This window comes from Leptonychotes weddellii, chromosome 3 (assembly GCF_054177405.1).
Source record: "Leptonychotes weddellii isolate Sample4059 chromosome 3, ASM5417740v2, whole genome shotgun sequence".
NCBI classification, from domain to species: domain Eukaryota; kingdom Metazoa; phylum Chordata; class Mammalia; order Carnivora; family Phocidae; genus Leptonychotes; species Leptonychotes weddellii.
Genome location: NC_138371.1, coordinates 167,280,366 through 167,301,934, shown reverse-complemented (window position 1 = coordinate 167,301,934; position 21,569 = coordinate 167,280,366). Strand labels below are relative to the sequence as shown.

Below are 21,569 nucleotides of genomic sequence, written 5' to 3'. Positions count from 1 at the left end.
AACAAACTGAGGGTTGCTGGAGGAGAGGTGGGTGGGGGGGATGGTCTAGATGCATGATGGGTATTAAAGAGGACACTTACTGTGGTGGGCACTGGGTGTTGTATGTAAGTGATGAATCACTATATTGTACAACTGAAACTAATATTGCACTGTATGTTAACTAACTGGAATTTAAATAAGAAATTTGAAACCAAAAAAACCCAACCTTACTGATTAATTTCACTAGTTTTTATCCTTTTTAACTGCCAGAGCACAGTTATGGTAGAAATATTCATTTAATTATTTCATAAAATTAGAGATTGTTAGAGATGGAAAATCATGGAGGACGATCAAGTCCAACTAGCCCTACAATTTATGGATGAGGAAAATGAACTCTGGGAGTGAGATATCATGTGACTTTTTCAAGGTCATACAATGAAAAGGGATCCATAGATTGTCTCTCAAGGTCACAGAATGAGTGAGGGGATGGAAAGGTTAACTCATTCCTCCATCATTTCTAGAACTATTATTGATTGTCCTTTTTAATAGTTAAGGATGCTCAGGTGACTCTCTCCTAATGAAAATGGAGAGGTATCTGTAAGCATTACCTGAAGAAAAGATAGTCATCTCTGGTACAAGCTAATTTTCCAAAACTAATATTAGGCTAATGATGTGAAATTGTGAAAGTGACATTTGTTTTTCAAGCTATATATCTCTTCCTCCTTTTCTTCTTTCTTCCCCTCCTATTCTTCCTCTAGTCCTTTGTCCCCCAACCAACCACCCCCATCTCTCTCTCTCTCTCTCATACACACACACACACACACACACACACACACACCATATTTGTTCCCTCCCTCTTTCTTCCGGGTATTTCTTTTCTTCTTGGATTCCTCTTCTTACACAATCTTAACCATAACAAATCCCTCAATCTTTAGACTTTGCCTTCTCCTCCCACCACTCTCTTCAAACTTCTCTTTCTAAGGTGTCAGGTCTCCACAGGGCACAGCCTTCAAATCATCAGGGACTAGTTACTGTATGCCAGATGAGGAGATACAAAGATAAACAAAACAGTTGTTCCTCCTAATCTCATGGATTAACAGTTAGGGAAGAGTCCCTTCATGAACTAATTGGGTAAACCCATACTTCATTAGGTGTTAATGACCAACTGAATCTTCTCCATTACCACTAGTAATAAGCTCGTGCATTTGTGAAGGAGTACAAATCTGGAATTTTCAGATACCACACGGTAGATGTATGGACCTGAATTGCAACTGTTAAAGACTGAAAACATCTCCAGAAACCATAACTGAAAACACAACACACAACCACACACACAAATCATTTCCACCCCATATGCTCTCATTTGAGGTGTTTAGGTGGAGACTGATTCTCACCTCCCTCAAACTACACCACATAGCTAACACATATTCTTGCTCAACAATAGATGCAACTGGGCTCATCAGCCTTGAATAGCTGCATCAATTTGATCACTCCCTCATTCACTCAACAAACACATTTTGAGTATCAACTGTGGATCAAGTATTATGTTAGGTACTGAAGATACAAAATTAAGGACATTTTAAAACTTTTAATAGTGGAGGGAACAAAGGTAAAACACACTAGCACACATACCTGGCAGGGTTAGAAAAAGTTCCTGGTAAAGGTGACCTGGGAATGAGTCTCAAAGTGTTTGTTAGATGTCAGTAAGGTAAAGAAAAAGGGAAATACATTTTATGGCACTGATACAACTAAAAGCATGGGCTCTGACATTAAATAAATCTAGATTCTAATCTTGGGATGTCCACTGTTAAATGTAATTCCTTGGAAGACCAAGTTAAACCTAATTTATCATGGTTGTGTGACGGGAATAATCATAAAACTGATAACAAGGTTATTGTAAAGGCTAAATGTTGTAATGCATATAAAGTACGTAAGTCAGGGCCTGGCATATGGTAAGCGCCCAATAAACAATAGATATTATTTACATTTTTAAAATAGAAAACACGTTGGGAGACTTGAATCTCAGGCACTCACATAAAATCCGTTCCGTTCCTATTCCATTTCTCTAGACAAACAAACAAACAAACACCTGTATTTCCAGATCCAGAATGAGATTAACTAGGAAGAGCACTGTATTATCGAATGCACCTGCTAGTGTGGTAACAGCAGGCACACTCTCCATGACCTTATTTTCCTTTACTCTTTAAAATGGTAAAAACCACACTTGCAGTACACGCTCAATAGCTAGATAGTAATTAGAGGCTCACATGAAACAGAAAAGAGATTAGCACTTTACTAACACAGTCCTCTTTTGCCTAAAATAATAGGTTTACCATAGCAACCTGATTGCCCTAGAAAAACTCCTGCCAAATGCATCCTAAGTTCTCCTGAAATTTCTATGAGGAGGAATTAAGCACTTGAGAACTATAATATTCTGTACCATTTCATCTAAGTACAAATATTTTTGTGTGCAAGAATGAAATAATCATCAGACATTTGAAAGTGAAGAGGCACCTTCCACCTCCCATTTCAAAATGCGTGCCGAGATGTCTTATAATTCAAGCCACACTGACGTCACAATTACCAGCCAAGGAAGAGTTGCTCATGACTTTCAAAAACATGGATAAATGTCAATTCTTCTGTTTGTACTTTCTTAGTACACAAGGATTAAAGTAATCAGTCATGGACTATGTGAGGAAAGAAGACATTTAAACAAATGTAGTACTAATATAATTTGCTGTGGTCTGCCCTAGAGTGTCTAAACTAGAAAATGGGAAATTGGTACACCAGGTGTCACTTTTCTCTAAGGATTTTCCAATGTATCAAACAAAGTGTCACAGAGGAGGTCTATTGGACCTCTAAATTAGATTATCTCATTATTTCAACCTTAAGATCATTTCTAAAATAACAATTACTCAAGATTCATTTTTTTTCTAACAAAATATCTATAAATTAGGAAGCAGTATCACACTCATTTGCCAGTGTAACCCAGAAACCAATCAGCATGTCCAAGGTTAAAAAGTCAGTGAATGACTGAGGTTAGGAAATGTGGAGCTTAAGTAATTGATCAGTGTGGCCCATCATGAGGTGGCCAATATCAACTGAAATAAGAATCTCCTTCTTGCTAGCTGGTGAACCCATTACCTAGACAATAGACAGTCCCTTGTTTCAGAAACAAGATTTAGGGATTCTGCAACATAAATCCCATCACATCCAAGCCTGTTCTTGGTATTGACTTTAATTATTCCATTCTAGGTCGTAAATAAACATATACCACTGTAATTCACCATGAAAGACTCTGTGGGACAAATGCCTTAAGATAGTCACAGGTAACAAATGCCATTCACCAGTACTAGGGCTGTGGTTGACAGAATCAGAGAAATGCTTTTATGGAAAGTCTCTTGAAAGTAAACTCTAGGGGCGCCTGGGTGGCTCAGTCGTTAAGCGTCTGCCTTCGGCTCAGGTCATGATCTCAGGGTCCTGGGATCGAGCCCTGCATCGGGCTCCCTGCTCTGCGGGAAGCCTGCTTCTCCCTCTCCCACTCCCCCTGCTTGTGTTCCCTCTCTCGCTGTGTCTCTCTCTGTCAAATAAATAAATAAAAATCTTTAAAAAAAAAAAAAGAAAAGAAACTCTATTTGGGCAGTGGAAGGTAGCGTGGAATCAGGCCATAGTCACTTTTAAATTCTTGGTTTTTGTCACTTTCAAAAAAAAAATCAGAAGTATGAGTGAATATATCACTTCCTTGACACACATTTCAGGAGTGCTAATTAAATTGATTTGAAATAAGTGTGAAATTTCTTCCCACCTCAGGGATAATCAGGAAATTTATTTAATAATTTGAACAATGAGATTCATATCACAATACATAATACATTTCCCATCAACAACAAGGTAGGCTTTTAAAATTAAGAAAAAATAAACCAAAAAGAAATATTTTCTACTAATAACTTAGTTTGTATTTTTTTTTAAGGTTTTATTCATTTATTCGAGAGAGAGAAAGCTAGTGAGAGCATGAGCTGGGGAAGAGGCAGAGAGAGAGGGAGAAGTAGACTCCCCACTGAGCAGGGAGCCTGATGCGGGACTCAATCCCAGGACCCTGGGATCATGACCTGAGCCAAAGGCAGATACTTAACTGACTGAGCCACCCAGGCGCCCCAGTTTGTATTATTTTTTGCTTCTGTATTTAATAATGCTGATTTCTGAAAGTCATAAACCATTAGAGAAAACATTGTGTATATATATGTGTATACACATATGAGAATGTATATGTAAAATACATTTAAATTTGAGAGTGAAGGAACTCCATGTGAGCAATTTATCCTCAAATGGTTCATTGAAAACAGCTCTTTACACTATTCTTAAATCTTCTAAGTTTGAAATTATTTAAAAATACAAATATCTTAAAATTTAAAAATATGTAAGTAAAACTCTAGACATAATGTATCCATGTAGCTAATTTTTTTTAAAAAAATAAAGTCTTATCAATAATTATGCATATACCTACCCACGCATTTTACATTCAGTTTTGGGAAATATTCTTTAACATCATATTCAGGGTTTCAGCCAATTGTTTCAATAAAGCAATGTCAAACATATGCAGAGCCTGGGAACTGCACAGCCAAAAATGTCAGAAATTCAATAAACTTAGAATTTGTAAATATAGTAACCTTACTTTAACTTTGGTACGTTACAGCACAGTTAGCATAACCAGGTTTAATAGGTAAGAGTAGCAAGGAAGCAGGGATTAATATACTGTAAGAAATAACATTCTACCCATCAGAGTAGTCCATAATGGAAGGCACTGCCATGGCAAGGTGTAAGCTCCCTAAGAAGGGAATCTCTGATAAGAGTTAAGAGTTCGTGCTCTGGACTCAGAAAGACCTAAGACAGAATTTAATATTGACCACTTATATGCTCTATAATCTAGGGAGTAACTTAACCTATCGATTTAAAAATTTTCAAAATTGGGAATACCTATTTGATAAGTACTTTTAAAGATACTGAAATAGGAAGCTATTTGTAAGTATTACTAATAGTTTGGATTTCCTAAGTACCACTATGATATCTGTTTGTGGCACAGTGTTTAACATTTTTTGAATTAAATAAACATATAACTTAAAGAGTAAAAGGCTGCAACAAATAGACCCACATATATTATAATGTTCTATATTCTTATATAATCGGAAGTAGTATTCCATTTTTTGCTGCTAATATGTTTCTACCTCAGTATGAAATTCCACTTTCCTTTTTTTCCTCTGCCAATAATATATTTCAGATAACTCTTGGTTTCTATATTAAGTAATGCTACTTCTTTAAAAGGTATTTTATATTGACATTACTTTTCAACAAACTCCTATTGCACCTGAAATTCCTATCTCCATTTTGTCTCTAGCCTCAGCGATAATTTTTCACTAGCAAAAATTCAATATATAACATTAAGTCAAAGGCTGCCAAGGCAGTCTGATTTAAGTGGCCAAAATCCTAAAGAAAAAGATACCATAGGGAAATAAGTTCTACCTTCTATGCACATAATCCCCTTCCTGCATTTGTCAAATCTGATCTGAAACTTTTTAAGGCAAGAAGAAAGAAACATCTAAAAGATGAATAAATGAAATAGAGCTTTTGACTTTTTCATCTAGCTAGAAAAACAGTAATTGGAATTCAGGGACCTTGAAAGAGGGCATTGATAAACATCACATAGATGTCCCAGGTTTTCACTTTAAAAGTCATTTCAATCCCTAATTGGACTGAGGTCTTCTATCTGCCTTTGCACATGTATGCCAGAAAAAAAAAAAAATCTCTGCAAGAAAGATAATATCACTCACAAAATTCTACCAATTTTATTAAATTGTATTTATGCTTAATAAAAAAAAAAATAACAGGTATGTCAAGAGACTGGGCAGAATGACCAAAAATCAAAAAGAAAAAACACGCAACAGAAAGAGATCCAAAAATGATAGAGGTGACTAACCTGGAATTGTCAGTAATGGACTCTAAAATAACTATGATTAACATATTCAAGTAACTGTATTACTAAATGGAGAAAATCATCAGAGAATTACATGTTTTTAAAAAAAAAAGCAAATGGAAATTCTGAATTAAAAAATATAGTAAATGAAATTAAAATCTAAATGAATAAAGATATTCCGTGGTGGATTAGACACAGAAGAAGAGAGAATTAGTAAACTGGAAGTATGTCAGGAGAAAATACCCAGACTGAAGCATAGAAAACAAAAAGAATGAGGAGAAAAGAGCATAAGAGACCTATTGGACATGAAATAATATCTCATGCATCTAATTGGCTCCCAGAAAGAAAAGACATAATGAGGCCAGAAGTAATATTTTAAGAAATAATAGTGCTGTCATGGGCATAATTGTGTCCCCCCAAAATTCATTATGTTGAATTCCTAATCCCCAGTACCTCAGAAGAGGTAATTAAGGTTAAATGAGGGCATTCAAGTGAGCCTCAATCCTGTTGATTTTATAAAAAAGAAGATTAGAACAGACATACCAAGGGAAGATCATGTGAGGACACAGAGAAAATAAGGTCATGTATAAGCTGAGGAGAGAGGCCCTCAGAAGAAATCAACCTGGATGATACTTTGATCTTGGACTTAGCACCTCTAGGACTCTGAGGAAATATATTTCTGTCATTTAAGCCACCCACTTGGTAGCACTTTGTTATGGCAGCCCTAGTAAACTAATATAAGTGCCAAAGGAATTTGAGCTACAGATTCAAGAAGCTTCATGAGGCTTAGGAGAATAAATATAAAGAAAACCACAAACCTTAGGTGAGACACAGCACAGTCAGTTTCTGAAAGCCAAAAAGAAAGTCTTAAAAGTAGTCAGAGATAAAAAGATGCATTACCTTCAAAGAAAAAAAAGCAAGAAGACTGACAATTGAATAACCAAAATAAAATGCTTAAGCCAGATGGAAATGGAATGACATCTCTAAAATTCTGAAAGAAACTGTCAAATTACAATTCTATGACTAACAAAAATATCCTTCCAATTTGATTACAAAGTGAGAACACATCCAGACTAACAAAAAACTAAAAGAAGTCATGACCAGAAGAGTCTTATCAGAAGAAATATTAAAGAAAAAATTCCTCACACACAAGGAAAATGATCCAAAATATAAACAGTAAAATAAAGAAATGAAAAACACAAAGTAAATATAGGGTAAATATAAATGAAAAACATCTATAGAATTAAAATAATGTCTTATAAAGGTCAAGGTCTAAAATTTAAATTTCATGGTGCTGGAATAACCTTGACAACAAAATCACACAAGCACATTATAGGAAAAGGAAGTTACAAATCATTCTCTCTCATGAACTTTGAATTCACCCATTTTCTTTTTTCTTTTTTTTTTAAGATTTTATTTATTTATTTGTCAGAGAAAGACAGCACAAGTAGGGTGAGTGGCAGGCAGAGGGAGAAGCAGACTCCCCACTGAGCAAGGAGTCCAATGCGGGATTAGATCCCAGAACCCTGGGATCATGACCTGAGCTGAAGGCAGATGCTTAACCAATTGAGCCACCCAGGTGTCCCAATTCAGCCATTTTCAAAAAGATTCATATCCAAATGGGTTTAGTCTAGGATTAAGGAGTTGGTTTAACATTTAAAAATCAATCAAAATATTTCATCACCTTAATAGAAAAAACATTATCATCTAAATAGATGCATATTAAATATTTGATAATATTCAAAGCTCCTACATGCAAAATAATTACAGGAATAAAAGATAATTTCTTATTTTGATGATAGTCTAAAGTAAATCTGTAGCTAACATGACATTTAGAGGTAAAATATTGAAAACATTTTCCTGAAGATTGGGAGCAAGACAAGAATGTCCACTATTTCTATTTCTAATCAATATCATACAGACATGTTATATAGTGCTCTAAGGTAAGAAAAAGAATTAAAAATCATAAAGAGAGGATGAAATACCATTGTCGTTATTCACATAGGGCATGATTATGTTAGTAGAACATTTTTAAAAAACTACACATAAACCATTAAAATTAAGAAGTAAATTTAGCAAGGTTGTAAGACACAGGTGGTTAATATTTAAAAATTTAGTTGCATTTTAATATACAAGGAACAAACATTTAGGACCTGAAATTTATTTAAGGGTTTAATTATTAATAACATAAAAAAAAACATAAAATAGGAATACTTGCAAAAGATGTCAAGACCTCTATATTGAAAACTATAAGCTACTAAGTGAAATTAAAGAATATATAAATAGGAGGACTGGCATGCCAGGTTAATAAATTACGATCTTAGTAGTGTTAGTTCTCCAACAATTGATGTATAGATTTAATGCATCCTTAAGTATTCAGGTATCATTAATGGTATATAAATGCAAAGGGATGAAAATAGCCAAAGCACTGTTATAGAAGAAAAATGGGTGGAGAAATTTACAATGCTGGATTTTAAGACATACTATAAAGCTACAGTATTTAAGAGCATTTAGCTCATAAAAAAATTAGACAAATAGAAAATGGAACAAAATTAAAACACTGGAAAAAGACCTGTAAAATATAAGGCCACCTGATTTATGACAGAGGTGACATCACAGTTTAGTTGGGAAAGGCTGATTTTTCAATAAAGGGTTTTATCTAGCCTCGATTAGTCACTTTGGCTTTTCACAAATTCAGTTTCTTGTTCTCTATGCAAAGCTATTAGACTAAATGATCTCAAAAGCGTCTCAGGTGTCACTATAGAATTTCACTCACAAACCTTCAACAATTGTAGCTATCAGTACTGTTTTCCAGTTAAATGTTCCAAATATGTCTGGTCAGGCTGCGTAATTTCTTAGACTCTAATGGCAGTTACCATGGTATTACTTGCATTTTTTTATCTAAGAATATTACTATGCAATGCACATATAAAAATCATATGAATTTATTCAACTTATATTTAGATATTAAAATTGTTGCCTTCCATCACAAATAGAAAGCTAATTGCTTGTGACTCCCTTCAGTTCAATTTCTTTTCTAGAGAAACTAATATAAAGACCTCCTACCATTGGCTATGAAGTAAATGTAGTTAAGTATAGAAATACAATTCCAAATGATGGAACTTACTGGAGCCATAAGTGATCCAGATCTATGGAAATTTAGAAATTCTCAAATTATGCCCTAATGATTATTGCCTGTAAAGGCAACCTCCCCCCCCAAAAAAAAAACAGTAGTTAAAAGTCATGGAAACAGTTCAGAGACTGTGGGAAGACATGAGAAAAAAAATTGCTTGACCATCTTTTTCACTCTTTCAAGATAATTAAATACTTAGTCATAGGAGAGACCATAGAATCTTCCACAGCTATACTTGGCTGCCTAGAGAAATTGCATGATGGCCAAACAAATGAGGGTGCTCTATGTTCCTGGGACTCTACCAGATAAGTGGAATCACTCAATTTTGATAAGAGTATCAAAGGGGTAGTGTACAGATGGTGTGGAGGAAGAGAGGGAAATATGCTTTTAATTAAAGGAAGGGGAAGAGAAGGAGGGCTTTGAAAAAAAAAAGAACACTCAAATGACATGTGATTACCTGTTGATATCGGCAATGGAAAAAAATATCAGAAAATAAAGAAATTTGAAATGCAGGTCATTCACGCAAAACTTCACATCTCTCTGACTATAGAAAATGTAGGATAAATAGTCTTTTGTTTGACATACAAACTGAGCTTACTTCGAATCCCTCCGTATTATGAGTTAAACCATGCTTATGTGTCTCTCTCATTCAAATCTTCAATAAAATAAAAGAAGTGAATACAGGATAATAAAAACAAAACAAAACAAAATCACATGTAAGTGCTAATTGTCAAAAACATTCATGCCATTGTTTGAAAGCAATGTCTTCTTTGAAGTAACAGGAAATTGCAATATCAGCTCTGCAGTGAAATGACTTTTGCTTTCACCTGATGTATCAAAAGAAATAAGACTATTCAATCAGTCCTAGCAATAATAGTTAACATCACTACTGCTAAAGTTATTCAGGGAATGAAATGAGGTAATAAAAGAGAACAAATAAAGCCTAAGTGATCAGATGCTTTAAACAATGATACATCACACAAAAAGGAGTGCTGGAAGAACCCTGATTAATTCTGTCTTGAGTCATCTTTGGCCTCAATACATTTGATTGCCTGAGAGTCCAAAGGATTGATTGCTTGCCCATGATGTGTTATGTAATGAGATATTGCATTAATTCTACTGGAAATTTTAATTTGCATATTCCTTTTTTTCTTTCGCAAGAAAATGACAACTGCTTTGTGGGAAGGATAGTTAATAAACACTCGAAACTTATTCTCTTCCAAGTCTAGTTTCCTGTTTCTCCTCCACTTAGTTTTCAATTTTATTTATTTATTGGTGGGGAGGTGTGATTTTAAATGTGACTTTTTAAAATTAATTTTCACTTTTTGAAATAGCATCACAAAAAATATATTACAATGAAGTACACGATTTATGGGCTTAGTTTCCAGCAATATGAACAGCATATAATATATTGTACCTATAACAGAGTGTTTGTTCTATTGTTGGGCTTGTGGGAAGTAATGTAATATTCCAAGAAATGCAAAGCAAGTATTAGCACTTTAAGCAAAAAAAAGTAGAGAAGTTGAACTTGAGATTCCTTGAGTAATCTAGGTACCCTGAAAAGGGGGATAAAGAGACCCAAGATCAGTCATATCCTGGAGAACCTAACACAAATCTTTGCTGAAGAAAAGTGTTCTGAATTTAGGCTTCAAGATTTTTCAGAATTTAGGATAAACCATGTATAAACACATGACTGAAGACCAGTACATGCACACACACACACACACACACACACGGAAACAAACCACCATGAGTGAAAGTAGAAACAACAAAAAAACCCAAAAACAAAAACAAACAACAACAACAAAAAAACACCAAATTTTTTTAGCTCTGTGCTACAAACTGGATATTGTCTAATTACCCATCTTGCCACGTTCTTTTGTGAATATTTTTGTTATTGTTATTCTAATACCTGTATTTGATAAACCAATAACTGGGACATTTATGCATCTGTCTCTGTTGCCTGTTGTTTCTTTCCTTAGTTTTGTTTCTTATTTCTTTGGTTGAATGTCATAAATTGTATATGAAAAGGTTACAGAGCCTGGATGACAGTCTTTTCCCCAGAAATTAGTTAACTTCTTATAAGCACATGGAGCAATGTGTCTTATCCCCAGGGACAAATGTCTGGAGACATTTTTGGGTGTAATTATGGGCTGGAGGTGTTATTGGCATCTTAGTGGGTAGAGACCGGGGATGCTGCTAAACAGGACAGTCCCCATAACGAAGAATCATCCAGCCCAAAATGTTCACAGTGCTGCTAAAATAAGTGAGGGCAGACCTCCTTAATCTAATTCGTGATAGAGCCCACCTGAGGCTGAGTTCCATTATCCATCCCTTTTTTACCACTCCCCAAGAAGTGCAAACACGCTGGCATTTATGCTTATGCATACACATACAGATGATATACATGCTCACCCGAAGATCACTTCACCCAAGTCTACCTTCACCCTTTAAGACCTCCTCTAAAAAGCACTGCCTGCCACTCCCTCAGGCCTGCATTCGATCACTACTTAAGGCTTGATTTAGGTATCACCAAATTGTTTAAAATAGAACCTTGGCAGGGCTCTAGTCTAACAGATACTGACTGATCTAAAATGTGCTCCATGGTGTTAAAGACTCTTTTATAATTTTTTAATCTCAGCTGCTTATTTGCATCTTGAATTCAGTGCTTATGCAAGTCATTATCACTTCTATGCCCCTACCTAAGACTCCCATTCACCGTAGTTTTTTAATGTATACTCCCATTAGCCCCTATGTAAAAAATCACTTTCCTAATTTCAAATCAAGATTTAAAAAAATATTATATATATGTGTGTGTGTGGGTGTACTATACACACACATATACATGTATTAAAATACTGAGTGCCTTTTACTTTTTAAGTTACAATTCAAATGGTCTAAAATATATTATTATCAAAGCAATACTTAATCATAAAGCAATACAGGATCAATGTAAATAATGAGAAAATACCTACCTGGAAGGCAGTAAAATCCTCATTAAACTCAGCTCCAGGGGGTAATTACTGTTAATGCTGCAATGAACTTCCTTCTATTCTGTCATCTACACCTGTTTTTACATATATGAGTAAACAATGCAATATAATTTTATCTAAAATTATAAACATTTTAGTTAGGAGCACTTTGGAAAGGATTCATTTTACTTAAGATCATTCTTCCAGTAGCCTTTTCATGGCCTAAACTATGGTTGGACTTAATCCCAAAATACGGTATTATTTTTCTTAAAGGAGCAGCTATATCTAGTACCAGTCAAAACCTCTGCTGTGCACTTTGAATTCCCCCTGCTGACAGAATTTCAAGTGTAGATTAATTTACTTAAAGCTAGGCTAATTGGCCATTCACTCCCAATGGAGAGAGACCGCTGATTTAGTCACTTAAAACAGTAAGTAGGCCATCTCTAAGAGGAAAAAAAAAAATCATCTTTCTACACTACTCTTTAAAAATTGCCCCTGAACTCTCACAAATGAGCTTCTGTGTCTTGATGCTACCCAAAGATAAGAAGAGATAGATGTAGGGGTCTGGGGAACTCTTTGCTCCCTTCACTCGGGACTGTTCTAGTGTAGATTAGTTAATAGAGAACTCTGCTTTATTATCTGTCAAGACAATCATTAATATTCAAACATGTGGACAGCATTCTAGGTACTGTACAGAACATGGGGGGAGAATGTCCAAAATCTAAATCTAACCGAGCATTCTATGAAGATTGATGGCCTTAAGGAGGAGAAAGATACCCTCCAGTATGAATTCCAATTTCCCCAGAAACTAAACAGACCTCAAAATATTTTGTAACTGTAAAGAAAACCACTAGTATGGTTTGGGTAAATTTAGCGAATGTGTAAGGGGAGTCCTATATCATAAAACAAATCAAAGTGAAAGAAAGGGACCCATAAGTAACATGCAAACGGGGAGAAGAATGTATCATAAGTTGTTTTTTCACAATTTTTATTTTATGTGTGATGAGCAGGTGAGAAGGAAGATAGAACTACACCCTCGGTGTATGTGTTAAACTTTGTTTGTAGACTTGGTATATGCGTTCAATTAAGCTGTTTAGCCAGGGTCAGTATATCGTCAGATCAGCAGACCGGAGGCACATTTGATAAAAGCCTAAAACAATGAATTAAATGAAATGTTACTAATAAATAATTTTATAAAGAAACAAAATGGTAAATGTTCATGCAATTTGAATTAAAAACTGAAGATATACCAGGCTAAGCATAATTTTAGAAGCTCACTGATTTGACACAATAAAATATGTATCAATTATATTCATATGCAAAGTTCAAAAGCCATGGGCAATATATATCAGCTTCATTATTATGTTTAAGGCCAAGACAAGGCACTTTCCTTTCTGCACTTAGGCTCGTTTTCCACCAGCAGCAACACTAGAAACATAACCTAAGCAACACTATCTGAGCTAACGAGTAGCCTGAATATATGTCTAAGATGTATTTTATTGACAAAAAAAGGGGGGGGGAGTAAATAAGGAGGATGTGAAAATAGATTATGCAGACCTGGAGCTGCAATAAAAATATTAAGCTGCTCAAAGAACATATTCAATAAGGTTGAGGGTTAGTTCTCCATCAAGGAAAGGAAAATGCTAACTATTACACACAAATTAGAATATGAGTACATTCTGAAAAGTAGGGTATTAAGCTGGTGATCCTTACATTCCTCGGTGAATATACATCACATTTTATGGATAGGAAGCCTTCCAACTGCTTATCTTAAGGACATTGTCAATTATCACTGTGGCAATCGATGGGGAAAGGCATGGCCACCGTACCAAGAACCACCACCAAACCCGTCAGCTCTCATCCCACAATGTGGCACATCCGTCAGAGGTTGTGACCATCTGATTTGACAATGGAGAAGCAAATGAATTTTAGAGGTAGAAGTGGATGTTTTAAATGTAGGTAGAGAGATAAGATCTACTGATCAGTTTCATAGAAAGGGAAAGGGAAATTTGAGTTTACAGATACAGAAATATTAATTAAGAAGCAGAGGAGAGAGGAACTTAAAAATTTCAATGCTTCCTTCCCTGATACATCAGATGGCTCTCGATTCCGGTTCTGTAGCTTTTCTGCTTTATCAATGTTTAATCGCAGTTGTAGGAACAGGAGGAGAATTATAACTGGGATGTGCATTTTCTGAGGATACATTATTAGTGCATTAATTTGACTAAATTTATCTTGTCTACCACCTCGCTGTTCATTACATTGAAATATGCGTGTCTAACAACTGCTTTTTGCAACATGTCCATTCCTCCCACATAAGAACATAGAGAGATCGAATAAGCCAACATCTATTGTATGCCACCAATCAAAGTGGCAATTTCGGAATGCCCATTTCCTTCTCATACATTCTACGTGTTTCCCAGGGAACACTTCCTGAACCTTCTCCCATTTTTTTCTGTCTAGAAGTTGATATGTTTAAATAATTATAACAAAGCAATCGGAGGGGAGTGGGCATTCACTGAGACCTTCATTGACTTTAGACAAATGGTTTTTTCCCACATATTTTCCACATATCAGTTCTGGGACTGAAATTGCTGAAAATGTCCTGAGACTCCATATCTGCAAGAAAACAGTCCTACTCTGCAGGAGTTGTGTGACTGCAACCATGTGACCAGATTCCTGGAATTGTACTAAATACTCTCTGCCCACTGTTTCTTTTCCACCCAGACCCCACGGAATAAGGCCCTGATTGTGTCCCCTTTGAGCAAGCGAGGCACATGACTTAGAGGGTTTAGGTAATTTACTCAAAGTCATGCAGTTGATAAATTGTGAAGCCAGCATTCAGTCCAATATCTGGCTTCCCCCAAAACATATATTTTAAATCACTAGGTTATACCTATTCTTTATTTTGCACAAATGCCCCAAATAAGTAATTAACAGGATCAACATAAAACGTATTTCTTGTTTTTCAAAATGAAATAAGGGTCATGATATAAAAATCACTCTCAATGCAAAGGGAGGTGTTGGAGAAACATCTAACACAAATGCCCAAGTACCTCCTATTAGGTACAGGAAAAAAGCTTTATCCCATGTCCTTAAAAACACGTTCGCAAATCACTTTGCTCATTTTAGAAACAGACTAACCTATTCATTCTACACTTCTTTTTTTTTTTTTCTTTATTGAAGCATCAGGGCGTGCGACGTGGTATTAGTTTCAGGTGTACAACACACTGACTCAACAATACTTAGTGCTCATCATGATAAGCACCATCTGTCACCGTACAATGTCATTACAATGTTATTACAATGTTACAATGTATTCCCTATGCTGTACTTATCTCCAAGACTTATTTATTTTATAACTAGAAGTCTGTGCCTCTTAAATCCCTTTATTTATTTCACTCATCCCTCCACCACACTATGGCTTCTTCTTAAAGAAAATAAGGCACACATCTAATGCTGTTAGCATATATCTGACAAAACATAAAACCATGGTGTGAGGCATCAATTGTATTTACTTGAATCACAAACATCCCGGGTATGTGAGGATCCGATGAGAACACCGAGGCCCACCAGCGCTGTGAACCCAAGAGAGCCCTGCACTTTTAGGGAAACAGCCAGCGGCATCTCCCAAGCTCTCGCTTTCCCATCTCCTCTCTCTACTCCTTGGGCATCTCACACTTCACTGGGCTGAGCAGACCAAGAAACCTACCCTTTACAGCACAGAATGGTAAGTATGTGGCAAAGGCAGAGATCGGAGTGGCTTCTTAGAAAAAGTGGCATCTGCAGTGGGTTCTAGAGTCAGCGTAAGCCGGTGCGGAAGAGGAAAGGAGTCCGGACTTTTCCTCAAGGTTTCATACACTTCAAGCTGGAAAATTAGAAAATGAAACTTGGACTCTGGCAAGACGGCCTTGACAGCGGTGTGGAGAACACGTAAATCAAAGTGCACGAGACAAGTATCAGAGGACAAGTGGCAGGTTCTTAGAGCGACCCACTGAGAGACCACGATCCGTGCTAAGGTTATGACCGTGGTGTGCAGGGGATTGGACATCTCTTCACTGGCCTGGAAAGGAGAATGTCCAAACAGGTATAAAATTCCCACAGGAAATGTTATCATCCACAAGGCCAATATATTAAACTATTAAAAAATCTATTTCTAATTCAAAAGATAACCCAGCTCTTCATGCTTTCATTTTTTTTTTTCACTTTTATTTAGGGACCCTACTTACATCGGTCTTATGCTCTAAATGAGAAACAAGGAAATATACGAGTAGAAAAGTAAATATTTAATATAAATTATCATGTAAACAAGCCAGCATACAAGTTGCTGATTTCAGGACTTTATTGTGTGCTTCTTTCCCATAAATAATATGAAGGCACATCACTTGTGTTTTGAGTGATTTCTTGGTTCACAACAATTGTCTCATTTCAGAATTCACCATAAAAATATGAGTCACAGAAACAGATGTGTTTTCACATTTGAATTTCAATAAAAATTAAAAGCCTGTGAACAACAAAAGTGAGCAGATGTTCAAAAGCCAACAAGATTCTAAAACTAAAATTATCCATTTTTTCGATTCATACATATACTCCTCTTTATTAAAAAGATGTGTTAACCATAACTTTAATTATGGCTCTTCTTTTCAATCTTTAAAATTTTATGTAGGTGTCTCATATTTGTTGTGTATTAATTCCAGAGTCATTATAATATACATACAGAAAAGTGAACAAATCATCAATGTATGACTCAATGAATAAAGTGAACAGACCCAAGTCACACCCAAATGAAGAAATAAAACATTACTTACAATTCCGGATATTCCTCTCTCATTAGCCCCCAAACATAACCACTAATCTAGCTACTATTACTATGGATCAGTTTTTTGAAATTTGTGTAAATGGATCGTATGGAATATATCTTTTTGTATCTACCATTGTTGCTGGAATAAAATTATACAACTGATTTTTTTCTTATATTCTTATTTTCTAGGAACTTTCCAAATTTATTTAATAATTTTAATGGTTTTCCTGAAATTCTTTTGGCAATATATAGATATTGCTATATATATATTCATATCCATGTCACTGGTGAATGATGGTTTTCTTTCTTTTCCATCCCTTATGTCTTTTTATAATTTTCTTTCCCTTATATACTGACTAGGTTCACCAAAACAATGATGAACAGAAGTGGTAGTATCAGGCATCCTGTCTTCTTCCCAATCTCAGGGGACAAGGTTTAAACATTTCACCATTAAATACATGTCTTTCATTCTTTTTGACTAATCCTCTCTTTGGTTATGCCCAGCCTGCTGTTCAGTCTACCATTTGAGCTCTTGCTATTAGTAACTGTATTCCTATATTGATTCTAAATATATGTTGAAATTCTACATCTTGTCATCTCTCTTCTTAAACACAGATCACATATACCTGCTATTTCAGTGTCACCTATGGGTCTGTTACTATTGTCTACATTCCCAAATGGTCCTAACTGGTTTTTGCTTGTTTTGTTTGCATGGACATATTTTTACTGAGTATACGGGACACTGAAGAGGCTCAGAACTGTGTAATATTTCTCCTGAGATAATTTATCTTATTCTCTAGCAGGCATCAACATTACAGGTAGATCTCCCCACCCCAATTAGGGACTGAGTTGAGTCCAATTGCACTGTAATCTTTGCTAGGCTTGATCTGTCTCTGATTCAACAACACTTCCAGGTTTCTATGAGGACATGGGATCCATGTTCCCAGTGGATCCTGAAATACAAGATTTGTCCCCCAAAGCACCATGATTCCCTGAAGTTCTAATCAGCTTGTTAGTCACTTTCTTCTTGGCTTCTTAGTCTCTAATCTTTCACTGCTCATGAATTGGCAAGTTCCTTGGAAAGAAAACTAGGGTGGAGTGTTTGGCTCACTTTTCTGCATCTCCCTTATCGCCAAGGTTTTGACCCCTCAAGTCCTGGTGGTCTTGGCAGCTTCAACCTTAGGTATTTTGTATCCATCCTTTTAAGATTCCAGAAAGTTCTGCCTTCTTATATCCAAACCCTCTGCTGGCTTCTCACCCTCCTTCCCTGTACAAGGTAAAAATCAGCAAACAAGAATACCAGGTTAGCATCTAAATTAGCTTCCCTTTTCTTTGAGATCTCAGCTTCTCAAACCCTGATTATTTCAAAAGTATTCCAATTCCTTAAATAGACTTTCTGGGGTATTTATCCAGCTTTTCCTATTATCTTTGGCCACAGCATTGGTCTATTAAAACCATTTCATCACCGTGAGAAATAAAACTACTTATTAATTTTTAAAATACAGTGAATTTTTGCCACACACAAAATCTTCTATTTTATTACAAATAAATTATAGACAAACATTAATTTTTTTCATCATAGAGGATTTTGAAAATGGAAAATATTAAATTAGGTAACAATTTCCATTACTACTGAAACACTTGCTTGACATTAATTGATTTTTATAACTTTGGCAAATAGAGATTTAAAAAACTATTCTCAAAATCATGTGGCATTTTTTCTATCAGTGGTTCTAGAAATTGCCTTGCAATAGTTCAGTGAATAATAAACATCATGCAAACCATGCTATTTAATCATATTTTAATTTTTGAATGAATATACATTTGAAAAATAAAAATAGTAATAACTTGTAAGTCCACCACTCAGAATTGACCACTGTTACATTTTTTGGCCTATTTGTTTCTATTCGTTTATTTATTTATTTGTTTCTATTCTTTTAAACAGATTACATATATAATATTATAAAGCTTAAGAATGTATTTTGAAACTTGCTTATTTTACTATTATACCATGGCCATTGGTCATGTCTTTCAATTAATTATCCTTTGAAAGCTATATTTTTAGTGTGGCTCTGAATTCTACTGCATTTAACCATCTAATCCTATTATTCAATATTTAGGTTATTTTTCTTTTTCCACTACTGAAATAAAAATGCAAGGACTATTTTCATATATACACATCTTGGCATTTGGGGGTATTTGCATAGGTAAATTCTTTGAAATAAAACTACTGGGTCAAGGGGCATAGATTTTTAAGGCTCTTTAATGCACATTGGCAAATTACCCTAAGAACCTTTAGGCCAGAGCCTAGTCTCAAAATGAAGCCATATCAACACTGGGTATCATAAAAAACATTCTTCTAATTTACATGTAAAAAGGTTCAAATTTCCAATTCAAAGGAACTTCTACTTTTACACTTTTTATTAAGTTTATTTTTCCCCTTGGGTAAGTTAAGTCCTTTGACCAATTTTTTTCATGTAATTTGTATTTTTCATGTAATATCTAGGCTTTTTCATATTAAGAATAACATTATTTTTTTCTACTGAACTCCCACTAGGGAAAGTAATTATACCAATTACCATAATAGTGCTTTGTTCATCAAAACACTCAGTGGAGTGGTAGAATACACACAAAATTGGTGCCCTACAACAAAAGGCATGTTATTCTCAATACAGTGTGTTTAGAGTTCACACTATTGTAGAGGTAAGGAAATGGAGGGTTAAAGCCAATGGAAACACATCAACCTAATGGACAGCTGAGGACAGTATCCAGCAGCTCTGTCCCTCCCACTGAGCACACACTCACTGGCATTAATCATTATTAGCTGCTTTCATTAGGAAGAACAGCATTATGTTGCTCCTGCAGCAAAATTAGACCCTGCCCCTGGAGTCAGGTGGATGAGAGGTTCAGTTGGAGGAAAAGAGAAGTGGGTAACATCAAGAGCTGCATGCTAAACTTTCCTCCCACTTAATTAAAAAAAAAAATGAAACTTCCAGGAAATTAAATATGGAAAATCAAAGATTCACTAGCAAAACTCACTTGTCAAAATTCAATGTGCTTATACACATGTCAGAAAAGACCACGTGTCCCTCCTGCATGAGGCAGTCCCAGGGTCCGTATCTTGAGGCAGCCATGCTACAACCCATCCCTGAGCTTCCTCTCTAAGGGCCTATGTCTAGACGTTCTGACTCACTCACATGGCTACTGCCAGGCTAAAACTAGATAAAGTTCTTGCAAAGAGCCTGCGAGTTCTACCTATGCATCAAGGTACTACTCTACTTAATTTTCCTGCATGAGAGAAATGTAACATGATCCCCTAAAAATTTCTTATTGACAAAACTCCTATTTTTTCACATTTGCAAGATGCCCAAATAAAAAGCTCTATTCCAAAGCTCACTTTTAGCTAGGCATGGCTAGCCTCCTTTCTAAAGAGATACAAGCCAATGAGATATAATAGAAGGATATATAAGCAGGACCCACTGTGTAGGCTCCTGAGAAAGCTCCTTTAAAAAAGTTAGTTGACAACTTTTTTTGCCCTTGGGATTTTACCTTCACCCCGAGACACAGATATAATTTCTGGAATTTCAACAAATACCCTGAGAGCATGAGGACAAGGGTGGAGAATCACAGAACCAAAGCAAGCCTGGACCCCTGTTGACATTGTAGAGTTGTCCTACTATCCCAACACTGCCTACCTTCAGACTTCTTTAAAATGAGACCTCCCCCGAAATTTGGTTAAGCTACCATTTGATTGGGAGGAAGGGTATTTGTTAATCAGAGCCAAAATTTATTCCTGACTGATGCAATTATCCAAATACTCATTTAACTACCTCGTTTTCCCTCTGTCCTCTCTGTCTTGATCACTATTTTGTTCTATTTAATATCCTTCCTTCTACAACTGACTAAATATTCTCTCCCAGAATCTAGTGCTTAATGTATCACATGATTCAGAAATCCTTATTTATATAGTCTAATATTTTCATCAGGTATTTCACATCATCTAATTTGTTCCTTTGTCAATTGCTTATCTACATAAATGAGTAAATACTTATTACTCATCTGAAAAAGAGTTACTAGATTTTTATTAAGCAGAAAATCTGAGGCATGGTTAATTCAGGATGGGGAAAAAAACCACATAGAGTAAACTGGTATTATAATCAGGAGGATATACAGAACATATAACAGTAACTGAGCCTTTCATAAACTATTACGTTGTGTTTCCCCACTACTACCAATTTATATACAAACATGACTTTGATTTCTAAGCAAATGTTGAATCCCTAAAAGACAAATTTGAATATTTCTGGCAGATTTAGGTTTAAAATGGTCTTTTCGATGTGGGCTGGTAAATTGTATTTTTTCTGATGTAATCTCATTGTGGGTATAGAGTAGTTAGGAATCTGAGAATATTCTACTTAATACTTTTGATGCTACATCAGTATCAATATATATCGCAAGTGCTTGCTATTACTATTGTCGGTAGTAAATATTAGACACTACTTCTATTATCTAATCTCCTTGTCCCATCTGTGAATATCATGCAGCCTCCAAATGCAATGAAATGAATAGAGTTAAACCTAACCATCTCCTTCTAGGTATCTACAGTGACCAAGCCTATAAATTCAGTGAGTGAAGGAGCAGAGTAAATATTTTATTCTCTTGACTGTACTAAGCAAGTAGGAAGTTAAGCCATTAAGGTCCAGGTGAGGAAGCAAC

The 21,569-nt window shown here is 35.4% G+C and overlaps 1 protein-coding gene across 5 annotated transcripts in view; it reads right to left on the bottom strand.

Moving 5' to 3' along the window:
- The window catches only part of ITGBL1 (integrin subunit beta like 1), a 244,585-nt gene that overhangs the window by 74,623 nt on the left and 148,393 nt on the right, over nucleotides 1–21,569 (bottom strand). The window lies entirely within an intron of this gene.